Source organism: Epinephelus fuscoguttatus, linkage group LG11 (genome assembly GCF_011397635.1).
Source record: "Epinephelus fuscoguttatus linkage group LG11, E.fuscoguttatus.final_Chr_v1".
NCBI lineage: Eukaryota > Metazoa > Chordata > Actinopteri > Perciformes > Serranidae > Epinephelus > Epinephelus fuscoguttatus.
The window spans coordinates 11,633,255-11,640,905 of NC_064762.1; positions in this window are offsets into that span (position 1 = coordinate 11,633,255).

Sequence of the window (7,651 nt, forward strand, 5' to 3'; positions counted from 1 at the left end):
TTGTGCTGTGCTAAAATTGTTTATGTGGCCAAATTTAAAGGAACTCTTCACCCCAAAATTATAATTTGTAAATCCATTCCTCACCTTGTGTTATGTTAAATCTGTGAAGAAAACTTTGCTTTTCTAACATGCCTGTGGGCAGGGGTGTCAAACTCATTTATTGCAGGTGGGCCAGACCAGTAAGACCATTGCATAATGTCCTATAAATATAAACGTCTCCAAATTTTTCTGTTTTTTTTTTTTAAAATGATAATCCATTCACAAAACAGATGACAAACAAATATGTCTCAGTTTTGCCACATTCACTCTACTACTTTCAGTCTACTACTCATTATATGTTATTACATTTCCACTCATGTAATCCCAACACATTCTCACTCCGACCTCGTCACATATTGACTTTTGGTTCCCACATCAACATACGACATGAAAGGTACCCTGGGTGTGTTGGTTGCTGACGTTCTGGGACGCTGAGTCAAGTTCTGCCTGTTACATGCATTGTCTTCTTTCAAAAGACACTTCAGTTTTCACAGGAAATGTAACGTTTACTTACAGTCTCTTTCAAAATAAAAGCACTACATCAGTACAACAACGGAAATTGACTTTTTTTTCTTCAACAACAAACACACATGGTTAGGCAACAAGAGCAAATAGTTAGGTTTAGGAAAAAGAACAGGGTTTGGCTTCAGAATCTTACAGGACGTGAACACCGCTCTCTCGGATGAAAGTTGTGGTTTGTTTGACTCATCCACCCCCGCTCCCGCCCACCCACTTGGACTAGCAATCTATTCTACAATAAAATCATATGTGCACTTTACATAAACTCTAAAACAACAAATAACTTGAATGACTACCTTCTCATTTTATTTGTTATTTTTGCCATATACAGATTTGAGTCGTAGGCACTTAAGATGCAAAATCTTGCACTAGGGCCCATCATAATAATGTGTACTTACTGGGGCCCGTCCTAACTACCATTACACCCCTGAACAAAACTATATCAAAACATCAGTTTCTAAACTCTGACACAACTTGTACAGTATAAACCAAGTGTCACTTATTGAGTCGTATGCTCAGTACTTCTTAAGCACATGCATTTTTGCAAAGACAGTAATATTTAAAGGGGAACACCACCTAAATTAAAAATTCAAGTATGTTATTACCTAGAAAGTTGGATCAATAGTAATGAACATGAGAAGTAAGTCTCAAACTTGTGATGTCATCAAGTATAAAATCTGGAGCTGCTCCATAGACAATGAATGGGAGACTGATTTTATGGACCCAAAGAATGTTTGTTTTCTTTTTTCATACTCAAATGAGCTGAAACAGAAATTGTCCCCATATACTCAGAGCGTTCCCCTCAGTGCTCCCAGTGTCATCTAGAACATCTTCCACTATTCATTGTCTATGGAGCAGCATCAGACTTTATACCCTATGACATAAATTTGAGTTTTAGCACTCTAGTTTTTGGATTTTAGAGAGACTTGTTAATGTTTACAAATATTTTTTGGGCTGTCTTAAACCATAGGGATAACGTACGAATTTAGAAAATGGACATAGTTCCCCTCTAAAATGCTTGTGCATAGACCAGGAGTGTCAGACCTATTTTAGTTCATAGGTCAGACCAGTGAAACCCCTGCATAATAATCTATAAAACACAAGACTTCCAAATTTTTCCCTTTCATTTGCTGTAAAGACGTACACATTAATTTGCAAAACAGATGAGGAACAGCCTCAGATATCTTAAAAAAATAAAATCGATTTAAAAAATATGTCTCAATTTTTCAACATTAAGTGGAAATCAGACACACATTCAGACTCAACTACTGTAATGTCCTTTTTATTGGCCTCCTGAGGAAGAAAAAAAACATTGAGAGACTGTAGCTCATTCAAAACTCTGCAACTCGGCTATGAACCAGAACCAAGACGAGAGAGCACATTAGGCCAGTCTCAGCTGCTCTGCACTGACTTCCTGTACATGTAGAATTGATTTCAAGGTCCTCCTCCTTATACACAGAGCCATAAACAAGCTACCGCCAAGCTACAACTCCCTTGTTAACTATTTGCCTTCAAGAACTGGTGCTAGTTTATTGGTGGTTTCCAGCAACAGCTGAAATAAAATCAAGGATGCAGCCAAAAGTTTTGGCAGTGTCTTACCGATCAGGTTCCAACCAGTTCTTTTGCATTAAAGCTGCTGGTTGACAATATTCTGCACAATGTTCTTTAATTTTAAATATCACCACAGTAAGTATTCATACCTGTTTCAGATGGCTGTGTTCTGGTCAGGGTGGAAAGCCTCTGAAGCAGCATGAAGTATCTACTCATTGTTAAACTCGCTCCTGACACCTGGCACCTCTTAACCTTCATGAGTGCATCAGTATTAGCTGTGCAACGTCATTCAGCGGGCCGGATTGGGCCCTTTGGTGGGCCGGTGCTGGCCCTTAGGCCGCATGTTTGACACAACATATTCAAACAAAAAACAGGGATGGTAACAGGATGCGTTGCGTGTGAATTTAGATCTTGTGAAATTATGCAATAATATCACCATACACCTCACAAACAAAACATCAGTATAATCTAAAAGATTTATTGTTCAGGTGACTTGACTCAGAGGTGATTTTTTTGTAAGCTTATTGTATGTGATGGAATATTGTCACATTACAGTTTTGCTGTGATCACATCCTTTTCAAATCTACTGGATTACAATTGTTAATTTTGTTTCCAAATATTTTACAAAAAGTGTAAATGATTTAAATCATTTATAGAAAGAAAGAAAGAAAGAAAGAAATACAAAAGAATTCAAAACATTATAAACAAACCTGAGCAATAACATTCATTCTTTACTTTGGAATCGACCACTGTCAACAACCTCTACATACTATTTTTTTTTCCTGAGCTTTCAACCACATCTCGAGGTCTTCCCATAGACTATATAAATATAATGGACGTACCTACCATGATGTCACCTGCTGGTGTGTGGAGTCCTGTGTTGAAGCCTGAAGTTTCGCATTTTGACTGTCACCATCATGAATTTTTGGAGACAGGAGTGGGGTGGCGCTAACCCTTAGCTGTTAGCTTGGTAAGTATGGTGCATCTCCAGCTATGGTTAACGCTTTATTTCCACAGTTTTGTTTTGTGTCCATATTTCTAAATTGTATAAAGCAGTCATTAGTCCTTAGTCATTAGTTCAAGGTCCACAATACATTCAGCATCATACTTGCGTTTGGCCATGTTGTCAAGCTAGTTTGCTGTCTCTGTCAAGTAGCTGTCCATTCTCTCACTCATTCTACAGCAGGAAACGGCACTTCAAAATAAAAGCTATGTGCCAGAAATTCATCGTACCTCAAAATAAAGTGTTTTTTCCACAGCTTAACACGTTTGCAAGTCACTTGCAGTCTATTCAGAATGCACCTTTTGGACCGCAACCCACCAGTTGAATAGAAATGCCGCCACAGACATAGACATAGAACAGCACAGAGACAAAAATGGGACCACTAATATATGAATGACAAAAAGTGAGGAGGTTGGCCTGTCAGGTGTGAAGCCACCTTCGCAAAATATTTTGTTAAAAGATCTATGATCTATTATGCATGCACTCTATATGTTACACAGCAAGCATGCTATCAGTGTTAGCTAGTTAAAACATGTGGTCGAACGTTTCACTTAGAAAAAAAAGTAGAAACAGAGCTGTGTTAATTTTTTCAATCTGTTCACTAATTAGTTTTTATGATAACTTCCTGTAGTACGGTGAATACAGTCTATCCAAAATCTGCCACAAAAGTACTTGAGGCAAATTCCAGACTGACAAACAAACAAACAAACAAACAAAAAACAAAAGTGAGAGTTAAGAGTTCGCAAACATATCTGAAATTCCCATTAGAAAGAGTGGACCTCAGTTGACTCGCATAGATAGAGCTATGTGGAAACAACTGTGATATTGCTAATGCTAATTTTGGCTAGCGAATAATGGGCTTAAAACAAAATTACTAAAAACATCAGGTACTTACTGGAAGACCTGAACATCCTCAGATGAACCAACCAATCACTGAGCTTGACTTTTCAGGCGACCAAAACATCCCAATTAACTTTTATAAATGAAAACATGCTGAAATAGCGACAGCTACAGCTACACTCTGTGAAACTGGCGTTGTCATGGTAGCAACTTGTTTAGGATGGCACTCACCTGCAAGTCAAAAGCGGCTTAATTAACTTAATTATACATAACTTTAAGCCCTAATAACAATTAAACGTGTGGGTAATATGAAAATTCACTCCTGCAGTTGTCATGAACGGTAAAATTTGCTATAGAGACTGAAATCGTTTTCTGTACTAGATTGCGAACATGTTTATTTCTGCTGTAAAGTTTGGTGCCCCGACTGATGGCAAAGCGACCCTCAGACAGGCGTAGCCCCAGGAGGAACCCGGGGCCGCAAGGTGCGTTCGAAGTGTCGATGATGAGTGTGTCCTGCAATGCACATTAGTTTAGTCTATGGGGATTTACTCACTCTTGGAGCCAGCCTCAAGTGGCCAATGGAGGAACTGCAGTTTTTGCCACCTTCCTGTCGGCTTCATTTTTCAGCCCTGGATCTGCTTGGATTGTCTTTAGTTAATTAGGTTTGCTCCGTTATTGTTTCAGATTATTGTACAATTCTACTTCAGTTTACTGAGCAAACTCTGCTTTCATAAAGAAGACCACAAGAAAAATATATTCGATATGTAATAAAAATAAAGCTGCTTGCAAAGATAAACTTTTGCTAAAAGGCTGATATACCAACATCACCATTTCTTATTTCTCTCCCTTCCTACCTTTTCTCTGTGGTTGTCAGTGTTTCCCTCGCTGCTCCCCTTTAAGTGGCTGTGATTGACAGGTGGGCTATATCCATGCAATATCACCCAGCGCACGTTCCTATTCCCTCCTGGAGCCTTCATCCACCGGTCAAATTAACCTTCCGTGCCAACGGGAGGGGGCCCTGCGTGGGCCAATCAGCAGGTGATTAGGCCGGGGGTGGGAGGGGTGAGGGGTCACCGCGATGGGGCCATCGCAAGCCTGATTGGTTTCAATCAGCAGCCAGCCGCAAGGACAGCTGGGAGCTGAGCCGCAGTGAGCGCTAATCAACGCGTCCCACAGTGAGGCATGAACAGTCACTGCACACACACACACACACACACACACATACACACACAGTCACACAAGTAGATTGATGTTGGTGTACACACACTGACAACACAGACATCTCTGTGTGCACACACTCACACCATGACAAGAAACACACACAAATACACACAGCAAGACACGGGAAGCAGAAATGAACAGTCAAGACCACAACAGATAAACAGAAAATCCCATAATGGAAAACCAGAGAGAGGCAGAGACACACACTCACAGCAGCCACAGAATCTCACAGTAAATTGAATGACTAATTGCATTGGATTCGTTAATTTGACCACTGGCAGATCTGATAGGAAGCCCGTGACATTGGTTAGCAATGCTCTGTCCTACAAACCACAACAACACCTCTTCTATGATGTCTCAAATGTGGAACAATTCAGATTCTCCCCGCTATGTCCGAGGCTATGCTAATTCTTGTTTGAATCTAAAGCACAGCACTGACCAATCACTGATCAGATGAGACGGGTGAAGTCACAAAGACGATATTATAGTTCCCGTTCAGTGGGTTGAAAGTGGAGAAGACACACTGATCTGCTCTGGTTTCTATTTATGACAGAGAGTGTTACTGAGTGCTTTGGGTGGGAACATGGAGAGAAGAATGTGTGCAGAGCTGCAGGAGGACGACCTGAGTGTGTCTGCTATAAACTGTACCAACATTATAAGAACAGCAGCTGCTTGAGATTCAGAGGAAATGTAAAATTATCTGTTCATTGCAGCAGTGCCACAACCTTTTGATGTCTGACCTTTAATGTCATCATTTTATACAACATGCCACAGTTTTTATCTTTGCATTTCTTCTCTTTTTACCCCGCAAGGAACATAAAAAATCAAACAGAAAAGCAGATTGCTTCCTTCATTATTCAGAACTGTAGAACAGAGTATGGTGTCTTCTTGAAATGACATTCAACAGGAGGCATTTTATATATCAGGAGCAACATAATAGATTAAAGATAGAAGATCAATGTAACTTGTGTTAGTGCGATACATATAAAGCTACTGCATGTAGCCTGTTAGCTTAGCATAAAGACTAGACTAGGCTAGGCTATTTTTCCAGCAGCTGTTTATGCACCAAACATGGGATCTGTCGCTATTTTTCTAGCGGCTTTTTAGGCATCAAATGTGTCTTCTTTAGCAACCTGTCACTGTTTTGCAAGCGGCTATTTAGGCACCAAAAGTGAGTATAATTTAGGGAAGCATTGCTGTTTCTGCCAATACCAGTGCCAATTTAGGCACTAAATGGTGGTGGTTTATGACCTGTCAGTGTTTTCCAGCAGCTTTTCATGCATCAGATGGGGGTGTTTTTAAGCAACCTTTTGCTTTTTTCCAGTAGCTATTTAGGCACAACATGGTTGTATATTAGGGACCTGTTGCTGTCTTTCCAGCAGCTTTTTTAGACACCAAAGGAGGGTGTTTTTTTAGCGACCCTTCGCTGTTTTACAAGCAGCTTTTGAGGCACCATACCTGGGTGTTTTCTTGGCAACAAACATGGGTGTATTTTAGGGGTCTGTCGCTGTTTTTCCAGTGGCTTTTTAGGCACCAAATATTGGTGTTTTTAGCAACTCGTCGCTGTTTTACAAGCAGCTTTTTAGGCACTAAACATGAATGTTTCTTTACGGATCAGTCGTTGTTTTTCCAGCACCTTTTCGGCACCAAACATGGGTGTATTTTAGGGACAAGTTGCTGTTTTTCCAGTGGTTATTTAGGCACTAAACGTGAGTGTTTTTAGGGACCAATTGCTGTTTTTGCCAATACTTTTTAGGCACTAAATGGTGGCGGTTTATGGCTTTTTTAGACACCAAAAGAAGGTGTTTTTAGCGACCCTTTGCTGTTTTACAAGCAGCTTTTAAGGCACCATACCTGGGTGTTTTATAGCGATCTGTTGCTTTGTTTCCACCAGCTGCTTAGGCACCAAACATGGGTGTTTTTCCACTGGGAATAGTGCCATGAATTGAGGTTGTTTGTTACAGAAACATCACTGTGTTTCCAGCTGGGACTGTGTCACGAAAAGCAGGTATTTTAAACCAAACCATGATCTTTTCCTAACCATAACCAAGAGGTTTTTTTAACTAAACCTAACCACACGTAAACCACAGCCTGACTGAAACATTAAGAAACATAATGTTTCAGTATACCTGCTACAAAATATTGTACAAATGTAATGTATCCGTCGTTTACATAAATGTACAATGCCAACAGTTTTTTCTGGCTGTTGGGTGTCATTTTGCATGTAAAATATAAAATGCTGGCTTCCTTCTTGGTACTGTAATTAAGCTATTCCTCTGACTGCACAACAGTGAGTCAGCAGAGGGTTAGACACATCAAACAAAATGTTTTATTTAGGTGGCTGGTTGTGCAGTAGTTCAGTGATGCATTGCATTGACATTTTGGTCAAACCACACCTGACTGCAACAGTATAATACCAGTATTTTAACTAGCAAACTTGGCGAGAAGAAAAAACAAGGTGTTTCCCCAAATGCCTTT